The sequence below is a fragment of the Ochotona curzoniae genome, unplaced genomic scaffold (assembly GCF_017591425.1).
Source record: "Ochotona curzoniae isolate NIBS_2020 unplaced genomic scaffold, NIBS_Ocur_1.0 contig_3432, whole genome shotgun sequence".
Classification (NCBI taxonomy): Eukaryota; Metazoa; Chordata; class Mammalia; order Lagomorpha; family Ochotonidae; genus Ochotona; species Ochotona curzoniae.
The window spans coordinates 1,883,184-1,911,132 of NW_024465859.1; the positions used below are offsets into that span (position 1 = coordinate 1,883,184).

The 27,949-nt window shown below is 37.1% G+C and overlaps 1 protein-coding gene across 3 annotated transcripts in view; it reads left to right on the plus strand.

The window, feature by feature from the left end:
• Positions 1–27,949, plus strand: part of NELL1 (neural EGFL like 1) — an 824,967-nt gene that overhangs the window by 470,434 nt on the left and 326,584 nt on the right. The window lies entirely within an intron of this gene.

The window sequence follows — 27,949 nt, forward strand, 5'->3', positions numbered from 1 at the left end:
AGCTGGACAGGTTGTGGCTCCCAACCTGGCTAGTGGGATTTTGAGCTGAGCCAGGTTCCAATACCTATTGATGTATACAGGAGCTGAATGGGATGTGGAACTGACTGAAGCAGTCTGTTGCATACACCAACATGTGTAGGAACCAGAGATGTGGTAAGCCTGGTGGGGCTACTATGGATTGATCTAATTAGGCTGCAGTACCTGCTGGTGTGCATGAGGGCTGAGTGTGTGCTGGTAGGGTTAGGCTTGTCCACAGCATCCATTGGTTTGCATATGTGATGGGGCTGGGGACAGAACTAAGCAACTGCAACCACCAGTGTGTGTGTGTAGGCTGGATGTGGATGATGGACTGAATCAGACTCCATAATAGCTGGCACAAGCATGAGTCAGCTCTTGGGTCACTTCTGGTGAAGTTTCTTTGGGGTCCCCAGACTGGACCACTATACTCAGAACTCCAATAACGGGGAAATTACAGGATCTATATTCTGACCGTGGAGTTCATATGCCAGAACTAGATCTTCTCGGTTATTGAAGCCTGTGCAATGGACAGCATGCTCAGATGCACACGAGGGGCGTAACAACCAGTTCATTGATACTTGCAGAGGACAATTAGTACCATGGGGAACAGAACAAATTGGAAAGCTCTCTCAGCCAAGCTTTGACAGAAAGTATCTGGGTGAGTGGAAACTCTATGATACCATGGATTATGTCAGCCAATGGACCTTGGAATGATTTCCTCAACGTTGGAGCAATGAAATCAGTAGCATCTCAGAACTATCAAAACCACTTAAGCAGTACCCTTGGAACATGCTCCACGTTGGGGATCCTGGGATGACATCATGTGGCCGGCAGCCATCCGCAGGTACTGAATGCCGTTGCGATGCTTGGTGCAGCTTCTCCTCTTGTCTCTCTGTCTCTCTCTCTCTCTCTTTTTCCCAGATACAGAAAGAAACAAAAAAACTGGAAAAGCAGTTGTTCCATTCACTTTTCCTCAGTTCTTGACCCTACCTACACTGATTGGTGGCCCAAAAATGGGCATGCATTTTTCTTAACTACATAAACATTTAAAAATAAAATAAAATTATTACAAAAGGCCTATTTTTTGTTGAAAACATTTTGTTTTATGTATATCTTATTAAAATCAGTGATATTAATGAGTGAGTTTTATTTGAAATCAAGTAATGTAGATTTCCTAATAATTCAGATGTATCTTTTGCCTCAGGTTTTTAACTGTTGATATATAATTTTTGAAGACATCTGACAGTGAAATGACATCAATTTGTTAGTTTTTTTAAATAAAGTATTCAAAGGTACCTACATAAAATGGAAACCAAGTATGTGTTACAGCATCCAGCAGCACCTTCAGATACTTTCTTCTATTTAGTTGTTAGCATCAACTGTTACTGATGCTTTCAACAGCAGATCTTAGCATTTTACAAATGGAGGGATATAAACAAAGAATAGAGTTATTCGGTACCACCTCAGAGAATATGAAAAACAAAAAATTCAAATTTCTATATAGTTCCACTTTGTTTTATATGTGAAAAAAATATTTGGTCTGATATTTGAGTCAATTTGCTGTCAATCTTGGTTTTCCAGATGTGTGACCTTTGTCAAGTCATGGCAACATTCCTTAGTTCAGTTTGTCATCAATGAGCTAAGACTGAGTAGTAATAGCTAGCTTGGAAGTGTTAATATGACTCAGATAATCACATAACATTGGCAGAATTTCTGGCATGTGTCTTTGAAATATTCATAGAGTTTACAATGCCATCTTCTCCTCTGTTTGCATGAAGAGGAGCCATCTGAAATAACTGAGGTTACTGGATCCCATTGGGGTTAGTCAAGGGAAGACGTACAGAGGAGATAAGCCTTGTAAGGAAGTGAGCTAAAAAGGGAATGATTTAATGGACAAAAGGTACAAAGCAGACAAGAATCCTGAAAGCTGGCAGTCAGGAAGATCACAGAGTTTTCCAGCTGATCAGAAGTACTAATTAGAAAGGGTAAGTGTCTACCACAGTGAGGAGATTTACTTGTGATGTTTCTGAGCTTAGGATTCATAAAATCTAGTAATATTTAAGATGATAAATTCATCCATGATGATCTTGTTTGTATCAAACTGTAGACTGGTCTATTTAAAAATTAATGTTCCTCTTTCAAGGTTTTGCCACTGTATTTTTAAATTGCATGCAATATCTCTGGTCCAGGATCCTGATTTCTGCTTATTGTAGTCTGTTCTAGCCTCTTATATCCAAGTTGTCTATCTCTGTGTCAGCCCTTCCAGTTTTGTATCTAGAATTATGGAGTATTCAAGATAAGGAATACAAATCCACACAGCTTTCAGGTTAGAAACAAAATGAAACAAAACAAACTCACTGTAAGGGCCTGAGGGAGTATGTGAAGTACTAATGATTATAAAGTTCTGAAGCATCCTGTAGTCAAGGAAACAACAAACACGAAATCATCACTGGCTGTCTTGCACAATACTAGGTGCATGAACCTGGATGATATATAGACTTTTTTCTCCCTGCTTTCTTCTTTGTAAAATAGGGATGATTATACTTATCTGAAAAGGTGGCTGCAAGACCATACAAGGAAAACCTTGCAAAGCACCTGGCAGAAAAGCCCTATTACATGTTAGTTCCCCTTTTCTATTTTTTGGAACTGATCTGGGTTTAAGAAAGGGCTGTGCCAGTTTTGACAGAGGAGTACCAAGTGGAAATGTAAAGTCACAGAAGAATACAGTGGTAAATGGGTGTACTTTTTGCTTCTGTTCTTTTTCTACCATCAGGATTGTTTTGGGGAAGAAGATGAGCAGTAGTTCTTCCTCACGGTGCCTGAGGCTGGGAAGCTTCTCATGATTCTGTTGAAAATTTAGGCTGACATTTGAGGGGTGTGACAGATGGCTGTCCTCTCCATTAAGAATAACTGCACCCCAGCCCTTTGTCCACAGCTCTGCAAATGGATTTGGCTCTTACAGCAGGATTTTGTATTGGCAGCTCCCTCTGGGTGTGGACATGTAAAGACTTTCTGATAGCCCTGTGGCTTTTTTCTTTCATCTTTACTTGTTCTCACAGATTTATAAACCTTAAGACTACAAAGACTGTTACCCAGAAGAGGAAGAATGACTGAGTCAGGGTTTTTTTTCTCAAGCAATTAAAAAAAATAATTTTCCTTAAAAAGAAATAAGTGAAACATAGAATGCTATAAGGCAGAGTGAGTGGAGAGCGTAAGTGCCAATTAGTGAGACAAGTTGTAATTTCTGAGTTTGCACTCACCTACTCTAGTGGCTCTGTGACGCAACCACTTGTTTTTGAACAGTCCTGCATTTCTTTGAACTGAAAACTTTTTATTTTAGTATAAGCTTTACTCCCTCCAATAATATTACCTCACACTGCTACAAACATATAGAAAAACTTTGCTTTCATGAAACAGTCTTATACTCATTGCTGAATACTGTCAAATCTTAATGTGTTAGCATAAATGCTTTAAGAAAAAATATGATAGCATTAAAGTATCATTGTCCTTCTCTAGGATCTCATTTTTCTGGTATTTCTAATGAACAAAAATTTAATTATAGTTTGATACTTTTCCAGGAATATTTTTAAAATTACTATTATCCCTATACCCACATATAATATGCAGTACTTTTCTAAATGTTTTTAACTTTACAAAAACGTTTTCATATTATGTCTATTCAGTTGCCATTTGCACTCATCATATTGGGGATTTATCCAATCTCTTGTACGTACTTGTAGTTCATTCATCTTAATTATCAGAGCCTATTTATGAATACTCCAAAATTTATTTGCACTATTCCAGCTGGTTAGTTTTTATAGTTATAAATAATGCCAGAAATAGTGCAGTGCTGTAATCCTTCTTAAACTACGTGCATCTTTAACATACCTTGATACTGTCAAATGGCATCTAAATATTGGAACACTATTGTTCCAGCTGATTATTCATGGCTTTCTTTTGTAATTTGATTATAGCCCCAGAAGCTGTTAACAATCCTACATTTACTCTTTTCATTTACTGTATGTTGTACATTCTTGTTGGCATTGCAAAGTACTAAATATAAATATCAGAAAAATATGTAAACCTTTTCTCAATCCACACTATATGAGTCAACTTCTTGTATATTTATTGCACAGAATAATATAAATGCCTACTCCTTCAGAGATAATTTACTCATGCCATTTTCTGAAATTTAGTAGCTATGTGTTATTTTGAAATATTTTAGTCTCATAATTTCTTCATGGTTTTAGTTGGAATAATCACAGTGCAATAACTAAACATTGTTTGGGGCATAGATATATTTTAATTTTTCATGTTTATCTTAGCTTTAGTCAGAGTCTTCTGATCTTTTTGCTAGCTACACAGAGTGATGTAGCTATTTTTACAAAAGAAAGGTGTTTAAAACAAATGTTGCTCTATCATAGTTACCAGAATGTAGCTGCAATTCCAGGGAGGGATATTGTGTGGATTATCAAAAGATATTCAGTAAGTGGTTGATTATGACAATAGGTCTTTGTTTCCATCAAAATCACAACAGAGTTCCACCCAGGAGCATGCTTGCTTAGCTTTATGGAAGAATACAGAACCAGAAGCACATTCACATGTGTAACTAATAATACCACAAAGGTGTTAAGTCCAGTATCCTATTGTCAAAATAGAGTAAACAGTTTCATTGGAAGGCCATCTTTGTCTGGAAGCAGAAATGCATACATTATATCTTCACATCTGGATATGTTAGTCTCCATTTCACAGCTACTGTTCATCCCCTCAAACGAAAAGTCATAATACAAAATCAACAATAGGAAGAAAAATAGAAATTTACAATGCCATGAAGTTAAATAACATGTTACTAGATATGACAGTCTCCATTCCACAGCTGTTATACATCCCCTTAAATGAAGAGCACAAAACAAAATCAACAACCTCAGTTATTTCTAAGGATTTTATTTCTTCACTGGATAGTTCACAAGATGTGACCAGGTGTTGTATTTTCCTCAAGCATTCCCAGAGCTTGGAGAAAACAATGATGTGGATTCTCTTACTTTTATAGAGCTTTAGTTTATTGGACCTCAGTCATTCAGGTAGACAATGGTGATGGTATGGTAGTTCTAACATGCTTTCTGCCTCTCTGACATGGAAGACCTTGTGTGTCTTATTGGACATATTGTGAGATGGTGAGATTTTCAAGAGCACCTCTGGGCTTTAGGAAAAACAAGTGAATGTTTAGTCCTGGCTGTACCACTGTTTAGCTATATATTTCTCTAGGCAGAACAATGCTCCAATTAATATATTAGATATAGATCAATTAAGACTGTTAATCAGCTGACCTTGGACTGACTCTTTATTCTGTAGTATCCTTACAGGTCAAGTGTAATCATAGGAGTCTTTCTAGATAAACGGGGAAAGCAGGGTCCAGCAAAGTGGTGTAACATGCTATTTGTATATTTCCTGTGTGGGCACCTGTTCATGTTCCAGCTACTCCACTTCTGATCCAGATCTCTGTTTATGTCCTTGCAAAGCAGTGGAGTGGGGCCCAAGGAGGCTGGAAAGAAGTTCCTGGCTCCTTAAGGTCAGATCAGTTCAGCTCTGGCTGTTGTGGCCATCTGGGGAGTAAACCAGAGAATGGAAGCCTCTTATTTGTCTATCCTTATGTCTCCATAAAATCTGATTTTCAGATAAAAATAAATAAAAGAATGCCAGAGTGAAAGAGAGAACCAGGGAGAATGCAGAAGGTAAAGCCTGACTAATTCAGCAAGGCTTGGAGGGTGCAGGGATGGGACCATGAATCAATGAATACAGGTGACCTTTAGAAACTGTAAAAGACAGACATATTTTAGACCCCAGAGCTCCCCAAAAATAGTGCAGCTTTGCCAATGCCTTTGATTTTTAGAGCAGTGAGAACCAGAATTCTGACCTCTGGAACTTAAAAATAATCCTTTCAAGTTGAATTAAACCATGTTTTGATCATTTATTACAACAGCCTTCTAAAGTAAAACAATGGTTTCTATACTTCCACTTCAGCTTCCTCATATTATAGAATGAGGGTTATGCTGTAACAGCATTTTTCTCTGATGGTTTTTGTAAATGTGTGTATTTGTGCGGTGCTCTGATTACTCTTTGATTCAGTTGCTGAACTAAAGGTCTAAATATTTGGACCTGAAGTGCAAAGACTTGGATTTTGGTTGCAAGCAAAATTTGTTGTTTTTCTTGCATTTCTCATAGAACTGATCTCAAAAGGAAATTGAAAATTTAACATAATTTAACTAAAGTACTATTCAAATTTCATTTTCTATTATAATTTAGCTTAAACATTTTAAATATAAGTACTGCATAATACATCAAAGTTGTATGGAAAAAGACAAAATGTAACCATTGAACCATCATTTGATGACAGAAAATAATGTTGGGGTAACAGGTAGTGTTACTTTTAATTACTGATGTTGAGTAATATCTTTTTCCTGAAATTAAATTAGTTTTATCGTGTTTGTAGTTCTATTTATGTGGTAATAATTATGTGTTTATGCCAGCTCTCGGAGGTGTGTGCTGTCTTTTAATTGCAACCTTTGCTTATAATGTGTAAGTGTGAACACAATTATATGTATTTAATTCAACTGAAAATGAAGTGAGAGAAGCATATATTTTGCCAAAGCAGAATTATTTTACATCCCCTAATGCAAATTTTGAGTGTTTTAAGGTGTATTAATAATTGTTATGTGGGATGACAAAGTTCTTTTTCTACTTGATGCTAAAAATGAAAGATTTCAAAAATATCAAGTATTTTTGAATATACATTTGAATAGCTAATTTGAAACAGATACGTTAAGGCTTCTTTGTCTTAATTGCTTTTACTGATTTAGCTTTTATTTATTTGAAAGTAGAAAAACAGAGAGATTTTTCACTGCTTATTTACCCCAAACACCTATGTCAGCCAGGCCTGGACATGCTGAAGCTGGGAGACTGGAACTCCAACAGGGTCTCTAAACTGGGTGACAGTGACTCAGGCACTTGAGCTATGATCTGCTGCAGGAAGCTGGAATTTGAAATGGAGCCAGGATTGGAACCCAGGCACAGCCAAAGAGGATGAAAGTATTCCCAGCAACAACGTAATTCCCAAGCCAAATCTCCATCCCGTTTATTGTATCTGTCTTTATTGAGATCAGTAGCACACGAAGTACATGCTCATATGTGTGCATATATGTGTTGGAATTTATGAAGTGAAACATGAACATGAGTGTTATTAGAATTGCTTATCTCTATTTGCATTTTTTAAAAGCATGTCAATGTGCTATTATTGATAATATTGTTTTTGTGCTCTTATTTTTCAGTTGGTTCATTGGTACAGTTAAAGCTCACATTCTGTAGTGACAGATTTTTAAAATTAGTCCTTCCTGATGCCAGGAAATAGCAGAAGCATACAGAGTGCTAAAGAATGGGCAAGACTAAAATTTCCCAGATAAATAACATATTAGTTAACAGAGTCTGCAGACATCAAGTATTTGAGATGTGTAACTCCCTCTGCGGGAATCCTATCAATATTGTCCTTATCCATTTTACAGTGTCAAGAGAATGAGCAAGATGAGTATCTTTGCAATTTCAATGGCTAACATTCTTGTAGGAATCTCAGTCATTGTGCTTAAATTATTTATCATTGAGCAGTTATAACCATTTATAATAGTGAAATAGCTATAATGAATTTAATTCTAATGCATACCCTGACTGTTTATTTCTGGCAATTTTCCTCCTAAATTTGAGATGCATTGTTATAGAGCAAGGAGCAGGGAAATATCTTTGTATTCCTAATAGTTTATCAAAACCCAGAAGATTAGACTGGGCAGGTTAATTCAAATGTAGTTTACTATAATCAAGAATTGGGTTCCTTTTTAAAGTTTGGGTTGGACAAAGATTTTAACAACACAGAGGTATTCAAAGTTGAAATATTTGGTACTCTTGATAACTTCAAATCAGTCAAAAATAAAAGAATGCATATTCCTTCTTGTTTGATGGTGAAATGTGAAAACAGTAATTTTTAAAATTTTTATTTTTTATAATACAGTTCTATAGGCTGAGGGGATAAACTTCTACCCTTCCTGTCGTTTCTCTCCTACTCTTCCTCCCATATTATTATAATAGTGTAATCCTTCAGCAACAGTCACAAGTTCATCATTCTGCTATTTAAGTGTATCCTGACATTGTAGTTACAGACAATGAAACAATGTCCAGCATCCTATTTTCAAGATACATTTAACAGTTTCATTGAGAGTCCATCTTTTATTCAAGAGTAGAGATGCGTACTGCAATGTGTATTCATTTTTCAGGAAGTAGAAACAAATTGGATATGAATACAGACCAGAAAGAGGGAGCAGCATCAGTACAATGCATCTTGTCGCAGATGTCTTGCAAAGTAAAATCAAATATTTGAAAGCTTATCTACATTTACATCTGAGAGACAGCATCTTTTACATATCCATAAGTCAGTTAAAAGTCACTGGAAAAGCAGGAAATGTGTCTTTAGAGAGGACAGTAATCAGCCTGTAAGTAAATCTAAAGTGAATGTCTTCCAGGAACTTTGTGACTAGAAAAGTCTGGAAAGTTTTGGCATGGATGCCATTGGGAAAAGTAACCAAACAGCAAAAACTTTTACAGATAAGTCATATAATTCAATGCTCCTGATTTGTGTTTTGTTTATTTTTAGTGACAAGGATAAAGGACAGTTTCAGAGACTGCTGCTGGTTTCATTTTTGGCATTCAAAGAGAGAAGTCAGTATGATTTTTATGTTCCAAATATTTGTTCTATTTTGATAGGGGGAAAAATCTCATGATGCTTATGCTTGGGATTCTTGGCTTTATTTATTTCTTAAGATGAGATGCTTAGTTGTGAGGAGTCGTCTTTGAGAGACTCACAGGTGTGGATCATTTCCATTCCTTCAAGGTTGATTCCTGCTGTGTCAGATGATAGCAGTCAGTGTCTCTCACATTGGGAGGTTCTTCAGTAATGAAGCAAATAATAGGGATTAAACACATATTTGACCTTTAGTTGCCATTATAATACATCTTCAGGACAGATTCATAAATTCATAATGCCAGTCTGTTACTGGGTAGTGTTTATAGGGACTTTGTCTCCTGCTGCTTGTGCTGCCCTATGGCCTGGGGGCTCCCGAGAAATCTTCCTGATGTTCATCCTTCATGTTTTGGCCTCAGCCTCAGCATTTCGGCTGTACCTATCCACAATAAATCAATTAAGTTTTGGCTGGATGCCTGGAGTGGATTCTGTTATTCCCACCAGTTTTATTAAATGTATTAGCTGGAAAAGAAAGTCAAACAGAAGGATCATGTAACTCAGTGATTCATCCTTTATTTCATCCTGAGGTTTCAAAAATGCCTGTGTCTGAACCTCACCATAGAGATTATAATTCCAAATGCAGAAGAACACACAATATCTGTCATTCTGTGTCCAATTTATTTTATGCAAACCTGATATCCCGTTTGCTACAAATGGTGGACTTTCTTCAATTTTTATAACATAATATTTCATTATCTATGCATTGTCTTCTTTCTTTGTATGAATGTCACATTAACATAAAATTTTAATAAACATTCTCATTTCATCTGTCTAGGGATAGTCATTTAAAAATGTCCCAGATGACTTCATAGGTGGCCAAGAAAACTGAGGAGCTAATTTACATAAATGATTCTCAAGGTGTAGTTGCTGAAACAACAGAATCAGCATCATTTGGGAACTTGTTATAAATCCAAATTCTCAAGCCCTACCTTAGACCTGCTGAATAAACAACTTTATAGGGGTACAACCCTACCGTCTGTGTTTTAATAAGCTTCTAATTTGCCTCTGATTTATGCTATACTGGTCCAGACTTACAAAGATAGGGGAAGAAGTTGAGGGTATGCTCCACAGCTATCACCAAATCATATTTGTAAAAGTATTAAGCCTAGATTGAAGTCTAGGGATAATTCAGACAACAGAGGTAGCAAGGAAAGCAGAGTACAGATGTCCATGTTGGCTCCCAGTGTCCCAGAGAAGGATTTTGTTATCTTACACAGTAGGTTATGGTTAGAAAATAATCAATATATGAGATGTGGGTTGTCATATTCTCCTCTGTTATTCATGAAAAATACTAAAAAATCATTAGTGGTTTTCCCACTGAGCTACACTTTGATCTTAAATCTTTCTGATACAAAATTCTAGGCAATCGCTGTCAGACAGTCATAGCTGATTCTCCATCTTAAAAACTCTGTTTGCCTAACGTGGCTAAGAATGCCAAAATTCTCTTAGAGATGTACCTTTTCTTACATTTCCTTCCTGTTACAGGATGATAGATAGATAATACAAGCTACACACACCCATATATTTTAGTTTTGTTTTTCATGATATAGTTTCATAACTCAGGGATTACCCATTCCACCATCTTCATTTCCCCTCCTACCCGTTGTATTTCCCTATATTATTAAAATAATAATGTCCTTATGCAACAGTCATAAATCCACCGTTCTGCTAAATGTATCAAGACATTGTAGATATAGACAGGGGTAGAAAGTCCAGCATCATATTGTGAAGGTATATTTAACATTTTCATTGACAGTCTGTCTTTTATTTTGGAGTAGAGATACATACTGCACTGTGTCTTGATTTCTCTGTATGCTAGTATCCCTAATACAGTTCCTCTAGATGAATATATGTATATGCATGTTTACCTATGTATTTATTGAAGTTGTAGTATTTTGCATGAAAGTTGCCTTATATCAGAGAGAAAACATAGTATTTGTCTTTTTGGAATTGGCTTATTTCACTGAGCCATGCGCCTCTTCATATGTACTTGCTTCTTCACAAAATGGCAGCTACATTGTAGTGGTTAATGTTTGAAACTGAATCATCCAGAAAATGAGAACTCAGTAAGCTGCCGGGCTTCTTGTATAATCGTAGAAGTAACATGAAACCTCTTTGCTGTCCATTCTGTCCAGTAAAATTGTTTCTAAAGCCCAATATATTTGCAAAGGGAGGGCAATTAAACAGGAACTTTTAATGGGAGAGCGTGAGGTTTTGTTGCAGATTAGCATGTGGTACAAGAGCTGTTGTGACCATGTTTTGAAACTCTGACCCAGATACAGAGAGGAAAATGATTGTTACTACCTGTGAACACCATGGGGAGACAGGGGAAGCTTTCTGTCAAGCAGCTTGATTTTCATTTAGAAAGCAGTAATATTCATCTGTATATACACACATACATGCAAGCCTACATACATATGTACATATATGATTCAGGAGTTACTTGCTCCGCCTTGTATTTTTAACCCAGGATTCAATAGGGGAACTTTCTACTTGTATGTTTCCTCTGGTTGTGGTTGCTGTAATGGCTCATTGTGTGAGGTGCCGTGTTCCCTTATAGTTTTAGACTCACCATTCCAACTTTTATCTTTTGCCTCACTGGGCTTGGTGAATTCTTATTTAATCTTTTTGTTAATGTCCTTCCTACCAGGAAGGCTTCCCTGACACAGTGCCTAGATTATGTTCCCCCAGTAAGTATGATTATAGCACCCTACCTACCTCTTCTAGAATTTCTATCTGTGATTAGAATAGCCTATTTTTCATTGTGGATTGTAGAATCTGTTAAGACAGGACCAGTGTCTTTGTCATTGTATTTCCTGTGCCTAGTTCCTGTTAAAGTTCATTTTTCTGCCTATGCTTTTCGCATGCCTGGTAAGGAGAGAAAATAATCAGCCCAAGGGCAGAGATAGGGTCATGCAGTTATCATGATGTAATTTTCTTCTTTCCATTCATTGTCTGCCTCCTTTTCTTCTTCTTTCATGGAGAGGCTCAATTATGGAAACTTCTCAACATTCTTACCTTGTATCCACTGGGACTTCAGCCAGCTGTGCAGTTTGATTTGACCAGAAACAAAGAAGATAAAGGGAAATAACTCATGGGTAGTCAATCAAGAAAGACTAAGTACCCCCTAGAACATACGGCTGAGAAGGCCTAGTGACTTCCTCTGCTTCAGATACTTCCTTTTTAATATCCATTCCCATGAAGACTCATCAGAAGCTTGATGAGGCAGTATATATGAATTCTTGGACACTTCTTTCAACCTTCATAAATATATACCTTTATATTTCTAAGGTGGCATTTCCTTTGGTGGTTGGTCTGGCATATCTTTTATGACTTTCTAGTCTTCATTGTCTGATCCTAGCCAGTTAAAAAGTAATCTAAAAATTACAAGTATGTGTTATATATCTTAGGTACTGTTCAGACATTTCAAATTATATTGCCTAAGTACAAGTTCTCAGCAGTGTGTATAGCTGTCTTTCTTCTTTAACAATGGAGCAGTTGAGGCTCAGAAATATAACTGTTTCCCAGTTGGGACTGGGGTCTAAACATAGTATGTTTGCCTCTAATATCCTTAGCTCCCTCCCACCCTTCAAACATGATCTAATGATGAATATATACACTTCTCTTCCTCTGTGTTGTAAGGCTGCCTTTCTAGCAAACAAGAAACAAGTTGGGACTTGTCTGCTCACTGCCCCCTCAGCACCTTAAGGTGTGATTACTTATATATAATACTGATTATATTCCATTCCCAGGATGCCCTATCAAACTGTCACATACAGAATAGCTTTAAACAACAATTTAGTTTATCAATTATGGGCATTCCAATTCATAATCAACAGCTCAATAGTCATGTTTTCTCTCAGAGCCCTAGAAGAGAATCTTACCTGGTCTTATCCAGCTTTAGTAGGCCCCTGTGGCAGCAAAATTCAGTCTCTGAATTTAAGAACAGAGCCAGGACTTGAATCCAGAGACTCTACTGTGGGAGATGGCTACTATGGAATACAGACTTCCAAGCAATGGCTTAACTGAGTCACCAAATGTCCTTCCTATTTTTTTCCCTTCAGGGGTTCTCAGCTCTGGCCATTGTGTCTATTTGGGGAGTGATTTAGTGGTTGAAAAATCTCTCTGTAATTCTCTTTCTCTGTAAAATCTACCTTTCAGTTAAAAATAAATTGCTAATACAGATTTTAAAAAAAGAACAAAAACACTTAGACTCACAGACATTAGTTCTCAATGTAAGAAGGTGACAAAAGTGGATCGTGACCCAAGTCCTGTCTTTTTTTTTTTTTTTTAGGATGCTATGAGGTCAGGGACTTGGGGTTCATAGACAAGAGTAACAAATTTCCTAGTAAAATGTGTTCCTGGAGTTATTGGAAAAAGGCTTCATTGAAACTGCATATCAATAGGTAATACAGTGATGATTATGAGGATGAGAAGGAGGCAGATTATGGTAGGGATGATAACAGCAATGAACTTTACCATTTTTGGAACATGTAGCATGTGTCAGAAGAGTATCAGGTGCTTTACAAAGCATTCATGAGCACTTGTTGCAACAATGTTTCTTGAAAGCTCTGTTTACATCTACGTTTTCTATACTCTAGTCATAGTGATATTATTGGTGACTTGTCTACACATAAAATGAAGCCCAAAGAGCTTGTAAAGCTTCCCCTTAGTGACACTGCTAGAATTTGCAGTGTGGTTTGCAGTTGGACACATCTAAAGACCTGTGGCTATAAGAAAGTACATTGTAAAATAATCTAAATGCCTCCAACTTATACTCTAACTCCAGCATTAATAACTTTTTAATAATTAAATATATTTTTTCATGTATGCACAAATATGTAAATGATTGATATCTACTATATATATATATATCTGCCCTATTTAATATGTGCTGCTCTATAATCAGGCAGGAGATGCCTTTACTAAATCATGTTCTGTTTCCCACTGTTGTAATGGGATGACAGCTAGTTCCTTATATTTCCTCTCCAATCTCTTGTTGGCAACCCTACAGCTGTATCCATCCTGCCTGTCACCGTATTTTATCTTACAGTTTTGAATTAGGAATAACTTCTATGCTTGAAGAACCATGCGTTAATGACCAATGCGGAATCGATAACTATTTCCAAGGAGATTGACTCATACAAGGGTGCTGGGATTATAGAAACTGGTTCAGCAATGGTATGTGGGTAGAAGTGATTTAAGCTAATGTAGTACAATCCAGGATATGAGATGGCAGACCTACAGTTTCTGAAAATTGAGAATTGAATTTGTGTGGGCATTCAAAGTCTCAGGTGACTGATATTAGAGTACCTGCTTTTTAACAAAGATCTGAACACCTAAGCTTAGTAGAGAAGCAGCAGGCCTCTGCAGTGCCAGAAACTGCTTTAATAATAGTATGAAAATCGGGCAGCTGTCCAAGAGCATAGTCTATAACTGTAGTACCATAGTGGGACCTTTCTGTGTGCAGAGAAGCAAAATAATGAATGTGGTTTAGTTGTCTTTTTGGGAACAGTGTACTTAAAGCTGTATTTATTTTTATTTATAAAAATTCCCTCATGAACTCAGGAATCCTGTTGGATTGTAAATAGTGTGTACTTTTGGGTCTGGAGCATAGATGTTTAGAAACAGAATTATCATGTAATTGATGATTATGCCTTATACATAATTACCTCATTGATATTAGTATCAAATACATGTCCATTTCCTTAGAGGCGAAACTAGTACCCATTAGTGCCCATTCCTTAGTGTGTTAGCTCTGCCCTGAGTAGTTAACTTTCTTTTTCTATAGATTTATCAGTTTGGGGCATTTTATATAAATTGGATCATTGCACATATGGTCTCCTGTTACCATTTTTTTTTCCATTTAACTAGTGATTTTGAGATGATGCACGGGACTTGATACATGTAGAAGGTATCAGTTCTTCATTATGTTCTATTGCTGAGTAATATTCCATAATGTGGCTATACCACATACCACATTTTCCCTTTAAAAATAATTATTTATTTTTATTTGAAAGGCAGATTTACAGAGAGGAGAGACACAGAGAGATAGAAATTGTCCAGCTGTTGATCCACTGCCCAAATGGCTGCAATGACCAGAGCTTAGCTGACCTGAAGTTGGGAGCCAGGATCTTCCTTCCTGTGTCCTACCTAATGTGAAGGGGGTCAAAGAATAGAGGCATCTTCTGTTGCATTTCCAGTGCATCAGAGGAGAGCAGGATTGGAAGTGGAGCAGCCCAGACAGGAACTATTGCCCACATGGGGTACCAGCTGCACAGGGTGGAACATTAGCTTGCTGAACCACTATACTGGCCTCACACAACATTTTCTTTTTTTTTTCTTTTTTTGTATTTTTGCTCCCTGGGTGGCTGCTATGAATAACGCTGCTGAGAAAAGTGGTTTCAATTTGTGTAGTCGTATGATTTCAGCTTTCTTGGCTATATACCTAGAAGTGGGCCTGCTGGATCATATAGTGGCGTTGTGTTTAATAGTTTGAGGAATTATCTACCTTATTTTCAAAGTGCCTGAAGTGTTTTGCATTTTCACTAGCAAGGTGTATGGAATGCAATTTCTTCATACTGTTGCCAATTTACAAATGTCTCTGATTATAACCATTGTAGTGGATATGAAGAGGCATTTCGCTGCACTTTTGTTTTGTGTTTCCCCAGTTTCTAATCATGTGGAGTAGTTTTTCATGTGCTTATTATTCATTTGCATGTCTGCTTTGGAGAAATTCTATTTGAATATTTTACTCACTTTACAAATGTGCTGTTTTACTGAATGGTAAATTAAAAAGTTATTTTTCATTAAAGTTTTTAGCAGATTTAAATTTGTATAAATTCGTGGTAAGCTATGTGCTATTTTTTTTTAATGATTTTTTTATTGGAAAGGCGGATATACAGAGAGGAGAGACAGAGAGGAAGATCTTCCGTCCAATGATTCACTCCCCAAGTGAGCGCAACGGGCCGATACTATGCCGGTCCGAAGCCAGGAACCTCTTCCAGGTCTCCCACGCGGGTGCAGGTTCCCAAAGCTTTGGGCCGTCCTTGACTGCTTTCCCAGGCCACAGGCAGGGAGCTGGAAGGGAAGCGGGGCTGCTGGGATTAGAACCGGCGCCCATATGTGATCCCGGGGCGTGCAAGGCGAGGACCTTTAACCACTTGCGCCACCGCGCTGGGCCCACTATGTGCTATTTTGATAGATGTATACATCAGGATAAATATATCTACTGGAGCATTTAGTATTTTTAATAGTGAAAATGTTCAAAATATTGCCTTCTAGTATATTGCAACATAAAGAAATATCTAGCACATTTGGCTTATTTATAATCATCCTATTATACAACAGAACTGCAGAAATTCTTACTGATACCTAAGTGATTGCTTAGAAATGGCTTTTAAACTAATCCTAATTCTCTCTCCCTTTCTCTGTCCCCAGCCTTTGGAAACCACCAATGTACTTTAAATTGTAGAAAATCACCTAATTTTTAGATTCTCCAAATAAGTGAGATCATATAATGCATGTCTTTCTGTCTTTGGCTTTTTTCACTTGAAATAATGATCTCCTGTTTCATTTGTACAGTTAGGAAAGATAAGAGTTTATTTTTTTAAGAGCCAAATATTATTTGTCTGTGTATATGTACCGATTTTTCTTTATTCATTCACCCAGGGATAGGTACAGATTTCTGCATTTCTTGTTTGTTAATAGTAGTGCTGCTGTAAACATGGGAAGGCAGATGTCTGCTTGAGAGACTGATTGCATTTCCTTTGGATGTATACCCAGCAGTATGTAGATTGTAGTTCTGTTGTTATCTGGTTTAATGTACTTTTTCTTTGTTAATTTTTGTTTATTTGAAAGTGTGCATTTATTTTGGAAGTGTATGTGTGTATACACACATATACACATACATACATACATACATATACATATCACTTGAAAGTTTTAAGATTTTACTTGAGAGCTATAGAGGTAGAGAGAGACAGATCTTCCACTCATTGGTTCACTCTCCAGTTGACTTCAAAAGCCAGAGCTGAGCAGATCTGAAGCTGGGAGCCACAAGCTTCTTTGGGATCTCCCACTTGGGCACATATGCCCGAGGCCTTGCACCATCCTCCACTGCGTTTCTAGGCTATCTGCTTGGAATTAGGCAAGAGTTGGAACACCCAGGATTAGGCTATAAGCTTGGAATTAGACAAGAGGTGGAGCACCCAGGCTTTTTTTTTTTAGCCTTTTTTTTTTATTATTATTACATTGCATCATGAGACACAGTTTTACAGGCACTGGGATTCCCCCCTCCCCTCCCCAAAACCCGCTTCCCCCCACCCCCATGGTGGATTCTTCCATCTTGTTGCATTACCACAGATCAAATTCAGTTGAGATTTTTTTTTTCCTTGCAAGCATCTACAAAACATAGAGTCCAGCATCTTATTGTGCAGATAAGTTCAACAGTTTCATGGGGAGACAGTCTCTGGTCTGAAGGTACAGCCGAAAGAGTATCATCCCAATCAATTGAAAGCCCCGACATTACATCAGTAACAATTTATAACGTACCAGAATTAGTTGATATGATATTATGTAACCAGCATGTTCAAAGAGAGAGAGAGAGAAAACAATAACAACAACAAAAAGAGTACAAGTTCTGAACCACATCCTATGACTTCTACATTGACATTACAATTATTAGTTTATATACAGCTGGGTTCTATACACCTTAAAATGGCTATAGATTACTATTCAGCTGTCTCATGTCTATTTTAATTTTAGTATTTAGCAGTTCATAGTGTTGAAGCCTGATTTTGCAGAACATGGCTGTTTTTTGGATAGTCTACTCTATAACTGTAACAAGACATATGTCAACAGTTTAGGTGAACGGTTTTAGGAGGGGTGTGCAGAGAAATCCTCAATACCCTAGTGAGGAGCAACCAATCTTCGTGTCCCACCCAGTGAGTTATAAGTGCATCCCCCCTGCCCATTTCCTATTTCTAAGCTTTCCTCGCTGTTCTCCATCTATTCTAGGGTTTTTTTTTGTTTATTTGTTTATTTGTTAATTTGTTTTGAGGGGTTTCTGGAGCAATCCTGATGGTCATTATGAGAGAGAGTGGGGACCCAAAATTAGAACCAGGCAAGAACCAGAGAAAGCTCCTCTCCCTAATCCCGAAGGAAGTTTACTGTTTTGTTTCTGCGGACCGCTCAGTGCTCCTGGGTGTCGTTCCGATGACCTTGGATCCTGCAAGGCGGGGTATGGGCTTCTTCCATCCCATGTGTGAGTCCCAAATGGAAATGGGTGACCTCAGAGTCCTCAGCCTCCGAAGGCACTCCAATTCCCCGTGGTCTCCTTGGTGATTCGGATGTAGTCCTCGGAGCTCGTACTGATAGTCCTTGGTGAGGATCTAGGAGTCTTCAGAGTTGGGATACAAGCTTCCTCCTGTCTGCCTGCTCCACTCTGGGGTCCCCCCCTGCTCTGTGCATATGACCTCCTGTTAAGAGGCTTTGAACCTGTGCAATATGGGATTCATCGTTCAGGATTAGTTTGTTCTGGTTTCTGTTGACTGTTTGTATATCTTCCTTTTAGAAATGTCCTGTTAGCCCTGTTGATTATGAAATTGAAATATTTGCTCTTTGTTATTTGATTGAATTCCTTATATATTTTGAATGCTAACCTTTTTCAAAAGTGTGATTTTTCAAATCTTTTCTTCCATTCTGCAGGTTGTCTCTTCCTGTCTAGTTTCTTTTGTTGTACAGGTGCTTTTTAGTGTGATGTAATGCCTTTAAAAAAAGTTTGGATTTGTTTCTTGTGCAAATTCCATACCAAATACATGATCGGCAAATAGTTTTCTCAGTCAATAGGTGGGTTTTGTTCTCCACAAATTCTTTGTTGAGTGACCTACCTTAAAGCTGAATAGTCCCCTATAACCATTTTAAGATTTAGAGCAGCTGGTTGTATACGAACTAAAATTGAAATGTTAATGAAGTAGTTACAGGATGTGGTTAAGAATTTGCATTTACTAACATATTGGTCACTCAATACCATGTCAGTTAACTTCATGATGCTTAAGTTTCCATGTTTCTTCCTGTTGTTGAAATTGTGTAGTGGCTTTTCATTGGAGGGGATGATATTCTGCCAGCTCTACTTTCAGACCAAGGATGGTCTCCCAATGAAGCTGTTGAATTTGTCTGGACAATAAGATGCTGTACTCTGCATGGTCCATGCCCGCAATGATGGACTCATGACTGGTTGTGAACTGTACTACTGTAAAAATATGGAGGAATTCAATATGCAGGGAGAGCTTGGGGAAGGGCTGGGGGAATCCCAGAGCCTATAAATCTGTGCCATAAAATGAAATAATTAAAAAAGGGAAAGAGAGAGCTCCTGGCACTTCAATCCTCCTTCTCCTCCAAAGTTTCCATGATAAATGGAGTATACCAACACACCATTACCTAGTGTGCTTCACTTCTAACCTCTTGTGTATTCCACCCACAATCTGAGACAATTAACTTTTATTTATCAAAATTTTCCTGCTGCTCTTGATCCCAAATTTTTTCTAATGTCTGTTCTTCCTTCTTTCCCCTTTCTATTCCTTTTTCTTCCCTCCCTATCTTCCTCTCTTTTATCTCTTCATTCCTTCCTAATCTCCATTCCCAGAAACTCTTCTGGGAAGAGGGTAAATAAAAGAAAGACATGGTTATATCCTCAGGAAATTTGTGCTGTAGGACAGAAAGAACAAGTTCATTTCAGTGCCAAATTATATCTATTATTAGCATTATGAAGAACAAATGCTGGCCGTTAAAGGGTTATTTTATAGGAGAAATGTCCGCGGTCAAGGAAGTCAGTGCTTCTTTCTGTCATTATAGTAGAACTGACTGGTTAGTTCAAACATGAAAAAGGAGTTTTTCTAGGTGTGTCAAGGTGTAAGGCTTCGATTTTCTTAAACATTGTTCTAAATTGAAGTATGAGCAGTCCATTCAAGTGGGCAACAGTGTTGAAGATGCATTAGGAAGATATAACAGTGGATGAAGGTGGTAGCAATGCATTTAGAATATGGGAATTTTAGAGGCAGAACTCTACAAGACATGTGATGCATTAATATAGTGGATTTAGGAAGAGGAAAGTATTAAGAATGATTAATAACCTCATGACTCTGCCGTGGTTTAACAATGATGGTTTTGGATTGAATTGACCATCCTGTAATCTGAAACCGCTTAGAACCATTTGTTCCTATCTCTTCATTTATACAATAAAGATGATAATAATGCTTAGGTCCTATGGATGCTGTCATACAATTCAACAGTATCTGATTCAGGTAGTATGTATTCAATAAAAATTGTTTATGAGAATTCCTAACAGTTCTTCTCAAGAAATGAACAGGGGAGGAAAGAGTCTAGTTTCTTACAAATGAAATATGCCTAAGATTTTTGGTTCCCTTCAAGATGGAGTACTGTCATTCTTCTTGGTGCTTGCCTCTGACAACTAAACATAAATAATACAAAATTTTGAACATAGAACAACAACAGAATACAGGAAGGCTGAAAGGTGATAAGATTACCTGTGTGGAACTTTGGGATTTGTTAAATAGCATCAAGGAGTTATATGAATCCCTGCCTTTTCCCCCCTTCTTATGTTTCTCAGATGGGGTTCTGAGAAGGCACACTTGTAATGGTCAAAAAGCACTGGCAAAAAATAGTTACAAAGAAAGCAAATTGCCCCAGTTGGGGTGGGAGAATACTACTCTGCCATTAGTAATGAAATGCTACCATTTGCCACAAAGTAGTCCCAACTAAAGACCATCATGCTTAGACTAACAAGTCAATCCCAAAAGGACAAATATCTGATATTCTGTCTGATATGAGGCAACCCTCATGCAAAATACAACTCCAGTAGAGATATAGGTAAACATGTATATGCATACATTCATCTAGAGGAACTGTATAAGGGAGACTAACATACAGAGAAGTGAACATACAGTGCAGTATATATCTCTACTCCCCCCCAAAAAAGATGGACTACCAATGAAAATGTTAAATTTATCTTGACAATAGGATGCTGGACTTTGTGCTCTTGTTTATACTTACAGCATGATGTGCTTAAATAGCAGAATAATGGACTTGTGACTATTGCTGAAGGACTGTAGTATTATATAGTGTAGGAGTATAGTATTGTAATAATATGGAGAAATACAGTGGGTAGGTGGGGAACTGAGAAAGGTGAAACGGGGAATCCCTGAATTATATCATGAAAAATAAAAATAAAATAATATAAAATTAAAAGAATAAAGTAAAGAAATCAGTGTCCTATTAAGGCTTTCTGTACCAATACAGTATTTCTTTTAGCAGAGGAACAAACACATAAATCAATGCAATAGACTACTGAAGTAAGAAGGATACTAATAAAAATATAGCTAATTGGTTTTGGCAAAAGCATAAAAATAACTCAGGGAGATATTAAATAGCTCTTTAATAAATAATGTTAGATGTTTTGGACATGCATATGTAAAAAGCCATAAAACAGAATATAAAATTACATCGAAATGTGTCAGATTTAAATATAAAATGCAAAATCAAATAAGAAAGAATCTTTGAAACCTAGGTTTAGTCAAATGTTTTAAATAACGTTAAAAACATTATCCATTAAAAAATATGTATGTTGAATATAATCAATATTAAAAACTTTACCATAGTAAAAGACTGTGGTGGAAGAATGGGAATGCCAACCAAAAATTTGTGAAAATGTTGGCAAACCATATATTTTGAACAGGTCTTATAGCTAAAGTGTATGAAGGATTCTCAAATCTAAGTAATAAAACCCTAATCCAGTTACAAACAAGCAAGCTCCTTTTTATTAAAAAAAAAAGATAATTTTCCTTATTTTGAAAATCAAAATTACAGAGCTAGAGATGGGGAGACGCAAGCAGAGTATTTCAGTCTGTTATTCACTTCTTAAATAACCACAACAGCCAAGACTGGACTAACCCCAGGAACCATGAAGTTCCCTAAGGTCTCCCATGTAGATGTAGGGAGCTGCATGCCTGGTCTTCCTCTGCTGCTATTCTCCCACATCAGTGGGAAGCTGAAGCGTATGTGGAACAGCACCTATGTAGGATACCACTGTTACAGACAGTGGTTAAAGCTACTATGCCACAAGCTGACCTGAGGCAAACTGTTGGAAAAAAAAAAACTATTTAAGTGAAAAGTAGATATAGATGATAAAAAGTGTATGAAAGAATGCAGTCACTATCTACTGTCAACATCCAAATTAAAAGAATAATTCGATATTACTGCATACCAGTAAGGATGGCTAAAATTTAAAAGAATGACAGCATATGATACTGGTGATGTTCTGAGACTAGATCACTCATACATTGTGGTTGATAATCTAATAGCATTGGCATTCTGGAAAGTTGGTGGGTTCTTATAAAACTAAACATACAATGACCAGTTGACCCTGGAAATAGGTTCTTGCATAGTTTTCCCCAGAACAAAAACATGTTCACCACAAATGTACACATATATATCATAGCAAATTTATTCCTAGTATGCATCTAGGAAACCATTCAAATATTTTAATGTGTGAGAGTATATTCAAGCTCTAATGTATACATGTAGTTGAGTCTTATTCAGTAGAAGAAAGAAATGAATTGTTGATGCAAGGATCTGTAACCAAGGGCAATATGCTTAGTGAACAACATCTTGAGACATATTTATGTTTAATTCCATTTACATAATATTGTCCATATGACAGACTATAGAGGTGGGAAATACTTTAGTGTTTGGCAGGGAATTAGGAGGGATGAGAGGGAAGAAGGATGTGGGGCAAATACAAGGAGATGGCATGATTGTTATGATGGCTACCTGTATTTGTATATAGGGTAATATTAGTTAGAACTGTTCACATATATGCATAGTGTATACATATGTACAGCCTACAAATCAGTATAGATTTAAAAATAGTGTAAGTTAAAACAGGTTTGTCAATTTGTTAATAGTAATATATGAGTGTTAATCTTAGCTTGACAGGTAGCTATGTGAGATGTCACAAAATTAGCAGTTAAATTAATGGCACATAGGATTCTTGATATTCTTTGTGCAACAGTGTATGAATCAATGATATTTTTAAAAGATTTATTTATTGCAATGTCAGCTATATAGAGAGGAGGAGAGACAGAGAGGAAGATCATTCATTCATTGATTCACTCACCAAGTGGCCGCAATGGCCGGAGATGTGCCAGTCTGAAGCCTAGAGCCTGGAGCCTCATCCAGGTCTCCACGTGGGTGCAGGATCTCAAGACTTTGGGCCATCCTGGACTGTTTTCCCAGGCCACAAGCAGGGAGCTGGATGGGAAGTGGGGCTGCCAGGACTAGAACCGGTGACCATATGGGATGGTGGTGCATGCAAGGCAAGGACTTGTAGCCACAAGGCTATCACACTGGGCCCAATCAATAATTTTGTTTTAAAGGAAAACTTACCAAGGTGGTAGCCAACAGTGTAGATACATAGTAAAGCAGACTTTTGGATCACATAGTAGACTTTTCAAAGGAATATAGGAAGATGAAAGAGGAGAAGGGAGTTTGAGATCTAGATGTACAGTTTAGTTTCTATATGCTTGTTAAAAACCTTATATATCCCAAACTGTAGCTTTAAAAAAATCTGTAAAAAGTGACAGACAAGATTTGGCTGATATGTCCCTTTGTAAGGATTTTATAAGAAATCCCTCTGAACAAAGTAAAGCCACAAGGGACCCAGACCTCAGACAGGAGTTATTTTCAATCATAGCTTAACATAACTGTTTCAGGAACATATTTTGTTCCCTGTTAGTTGGCTAAAGAACTAACAACTTATTAAAAGTGACAAGTGCTGCTATTGTCGCTGTTACTGAAATGGATTGCTTAGAGTGCTTCTAAGATGTTCACTGGAAAGGAAAGGAGGAGGAAGGGGGAAGAAGTTATATTACAATGAAGGTGGTTTAATGAGCATTCAGCTATTGTAAGAATAAATATGATTATCATTGTCATTATATTTGATGGACAGATTGCTGTTGCAATCACTGTCTTTTGTTCTGAGAAGTTGGATATTCCAAATATGCACTATGCTAAACTCAACTCATACATCAACAATTATAAATGTTGATTCTTTACCTTCCAAATCTACCATTTGACTTCCAGGGGTCCATAATTGATGCTATGTAAGTACTGTTTTGAAACTTGCAAAAGTTATTAAAATTTAATTTCCTTCAAATGGCTATCTTTTTATTATCTTTCTGCCTGAAATGTCAGCCTATAAGGTAAATAGAGTTCGCTCAATCATTTTCATCTTACATCCAATGATTAATTCTGCTTTCAAGTATTTATAGCAGCAGCAACAGCAGAAGCACCAACAGTAAGAGGAACACTGATAAAATAGCTTATATTTATGGAATCTTTACCAGTTAAAATATGCTGGAAATAATGTTTTCATTGTGTAAGTGATTTATCCTTACCACAATCCCAGGGGATAGGCTTGGTTTAACTATTAACCACATTTTACTTTGGGAGATTCAGAATAGTGAACCTGTGTAACTTCACTCGGATTTATCAATAGCAATTTGCCCACAGCCATGAAATCAGTTGGTTTTGGAGTCTATGTGCATGATCTCTAGGCCATAGCACAGCCATAAGCGCTATCTGTAATATCCCCAGCAGCAGAAAGGCAGTTGCTATTTTAATGACACTGTATCATATATATTTTTTGTCTTCTCTATTTCATACTGTCTTGTGGGTACTAATCATTTAGAATAGTCAAGGATAATGAGAAGTGAAAGTTGTACAGCCTTTATTTTAGTAGGGACTGATCATATCCTCTCAGGAAGCATATAACAGATTTTGGGGGGAATCTGAGGCTAATGCAGTAGGAGACTTTTGATTTTGATGTTATAACTCGATATGGTTATAGAAAGTCTGGTTAACTTTCAGTCACATCTAGGTTTCTTCCAACTGCTTATTTATGTGGTGATGCACCTCGTGTCCAGATTCAAAATCTAAGAACTTACAGCTCTTTTGTGACGTTACCTAAGGTCTTTTTTTGTCTCATTTCCCTTACTGTAAAATAAGCATGTTTACTTCATATAATTATTGAGAGAAATAAATGCCATTCGTAAAATTTTTAGTGCGCTGTTTGATACTCTTTGGGGACAAATACCATTTTAAGAAGTACTGATAGTAAAGTGAGGATTGTAGAAAATGTCTTAGGATTCCCCTCTTCAAAGATAATGAGTTAGGTAAGGCATTAATGATAAAACTCACGATTGTAGTTACAATATATGTGATATAATTTTCTTGAACTAGGTAAAAGCACTTAATTTTAAAAACACTCCAAGATGGATGAGATCCATGTGGTCTAGAGAACATGTATGATATACTCCATGACAAGAATATTGCTTTAACAATATTTGGAGATGGAGAGGGACGTGGATACTGCCTTAGGACCATGCCTTTTAGATCAGGTAAATGATAAGAAAAAACCAGAGTCAGGAATAAATGTATGCACTTACAGGACAGTTCTCAGAGAAGAGAGTTTGCTCTGAGAGTATTGGGAGGCCAGGTCAGTAAGGAAAGTAAGGAAGAAATAGGCTTTTGTAATGCTGCCTAAAACCATATGATTTTAGGACCAGCATCTCAGATGGGATCAAGTCCCAGCTTCTCCACTTCTGATCCTGTTCCCTGCTTGTGGCCTGGAAAGGCAGCAGAGAATGGCCCAAGTCCTTTAGCCTCTGCACCCAATGTGAGGGCAGCTTCTGTCTGCTCCCCGCCCTCCCCTCCCCCCTCCCCATTCAGAATGGCTCAGCTCTGACCATTGCAGCCATTTTGGGGGAGTGATCCAGTGAATGGAAAAAAAAAAATCTATCTATCTGTATAATTCTGGATATCTAGTAAAAATAGCCAAATCTTAACAAAGCAAAACAAAAAATGCATTTCTTCAAAGTATTCTTTTTCCTCAGTACCCTTCCTGGGAAACTTTGGGAAAACCATGGCCATTTCTTGCCTTAAAGGTTATTTATTGAAAGTGAGGATGGGCAGAAATGGAGAAAGAGAGGTCTGTCATTTGCTGATCCACGGTGTAAATGTAGTAGCATGGTCTGGGATTATGAACTCTACCATAATCTGCCGCTTGGGTGATAGGCACTCAGATAGTTGAGTCATCATCTACTACTTCCCAGGTGGATTAGCAGGATTAGTAGCACAGCATCTGGAACTTGGACCAGTACTCTGGTGAGGGATGTGTGTGTTAGAAGCAGCAGCTGTGCTATGACCATTCTTGAAAGACCATTTCAAATATGACCAATTGCAAGAACACTTTTCTGCCAATTGAAAGGATGTTTTCCCTCTAATGAATTCTCATTCCACGTTGTCTTTAATTTTCTTATCTACCATGGCCACACGTGCTGGGTTTCCATAGGTCATTCTCAGTAATATCTGTTATTCACACTGCAATTATACGAAGAGGACCCTTTCACTGTCTACTGTGTCCTGTGAAATAATAAAATTTAAAGTTGCCTACTCAAAACTCTTTATCACTTCTCCCATGTGTTTCTGTTAGTTAGCTATTGATGTCTGATGGCTCCTATTAGCATCTTCATGACAGCAAAGACCATCTCTACTAACCTTTGTATTCCCAAGGTAGAACCTAATAATTATTAAATGAATTTAAATAAGAAGTCTGAAAACTCTCGGAGTTTAAATTTATATACTTAGGCTGTTTGGTGTCTAACAACATCTGGCATTACTCCTGAATGTGCTAGCTATTTGATAGTTCTGTAAATTTGATTAGACAGCTACAGGTTTAAGTTGTTTCTGGGGTTTGCTGGAGATGAATTTGGCACACTTAGAAGTGTGTCCTCATAAATTTAATCTTTGTCTTTCAGTTCTTTCTACCCTCTGCATGTTTCTGTCTGATAGTCTGGTTTAATTTTTAGACTTGACCAAATTCTTTTGTTGTAAAATTTCAAGTGCCAAATCAAGTCATAAGTATGTCCGTGCTTTACCTCAGTTGTTTGTGACTCCATTTTACATAATTTACCCCTACTCCTTATGAATGCCAATGTAGGGAATTAAAAAAAAATTACTGAAGATGTATGACACTTCCATTGATTGCTGTATGAATTCAGCAGCTCACTTAAGTAACTACATTAAATTTTTAGCTTCATTTCAAGTAGTGTTATTTCTCTGGAATTAATCACTGGGATTTCTACTCTTATATTCCTCTGTGATTTAAGTGGATCTACTTTTTTTTTCTTTTTAAATTTCTAAATCAGACTTGCAAATGTTAAAGAGAGTAAGATGCATGCACTCATTTATTGTTTAATTAGAGAGTCATTTGAACAACTCTATACCCTCCCTGATTGTTGACAGGAAAGGATAATTATCTGTGAAAGCTTAGTTCCTATTTCAGAATCTTTTTCCTAATTTGCAGTATTACATATCAGCACATACTGGACAACTCTGAGGTTAAATTGTGAACCTATAAAAATGAACTATAAGCAAACTTATAGTTAGACTCTTGACACCGTGAAATTGTGCCCCGAGAGTCAGTCTGTTTCCTGCTCACAGCATACTCTGCACTTGCCAACACTTCCTACAATCTGTGTTACTCCTTTGAAGACACTGTAGCAAACACTTCATTGCCAGGCTTTATTAGCTTGACCTCCCTCTTTAGTTTGCCACCTTTATTCTAAAGAAACTGTTGAAACTCATTTAAAAAAAAAAAAACTTAGAATAAGATTTGGCTACCTCTGCACTGTCAACATCTGGGATAAGCTAGTTCAATATGGTAGTTGGCTGTCCTGTATGCTTAGCTGAGCAGCTGTGCTGGCCTGTGTCCACTCGATTCCACTTGCATTTTCTGTCGTCAATTGTGATATCCAAAAACATCCTCAGATACTTAAATGTTTCTTGGGACAGAGTACATAATTGCACCCTGATGGAAATCACTTCCTTGTAACTTCTGTGCAGCCTTCTTCAGTGAACGGATTGAGCAAGGACCTTACAATGACTCACATGAGATCTTTTATTTATTTCTCGTACACTCAATTTCTTTCTCCTCTACATGGTGAGGAGCATGCC